The sequence below is a fragment of the Bison bison genome, unplaced genomic scaffold (assembly GCF_000754665.1).
Source record: "Bison bison bison isolate TAMUID 2011002044 unplaced genomic scaffold, Bison_UMD1.0 scf7180017864383, whole genome shotgun sequence".
Taxonomy (NCBI): Eukaryota; Metazoa; Chordata; class Mammalia; order Artiodactyla; family Bovidae; genus Bison; species Bison bison.
This window is the reverse complement of record NW_011494955.1, coordinates 8,885,690-8,886,248: the sequence shown is the minus strand read 5'-3', so window position 1 is coordinate 8,886,248 and position 559 is coordinate 8,885,690. Positions and strand designations below refer to the sequence as shown.

The window sequence follows — 559 nt, the reverse complement described above, 5'->3', positions numbered from 1 at the left end:
CATCAGGTGGCCAAAGGACTGGAGTTTCAGCTTCAACATCAATCCTTCCAATGAACACCCAGGACTGATCTCCTTTAGAATGGACTGGTTGGATCTCCTTGCAGTCCAAGGGACTCTCAGGAGTCTTCTCCAACACCATAGTTCAAAAGCATCAATTCTTCAGTGCTCAGCTTTCTTTATAGTCCAACTCTTACATCCATACATGATTACTGGAAAGACCACAGCCTTGACTAGACGGACCTTTTTTGGCAAAGTAATGTCTCTGCTTTTTAATATACTGTCTAGGTTGGTCATAACTTTCCTTCCAAGGAGTAAGCATCTTTTAATTTCATGGCTGAAATCACCATCTGCAGTGATTCTGGAGCCCACAAAGACAAAGTCAGCCACTGTTCCCCCTCTATTTGCCATGAAGTGATGGGACCGGATGCTATGATCTTAGTTTTCTGAATGTTGAGCTTTAAGCCAACTTTTCATTCTCCTCTTTCACTTTCATCAAGAGGCTTTTTAGTTCCTCTTCACTTTCTGCCATAAGGGTGGTGTCATCTGCATATCTGAGGTT

At 42.8% G+C, this 559-nt stretch overlaps 1 protein-coding gene across 2 annotated transcripts in view; it reads right to left on the bottom strand.

Moving 5' to 3' along the window:
- NR2C1 (nuclear receptor subfamily 2, group C, member 1) overlaps positions 1-559 on the bottom strand; it is a 40,988-nt gene that overhangs the window by 8,880 nt on the left and 31,549 nt on the right. The gene's annotated exons all lie outside the window — the stretch shown is intronic.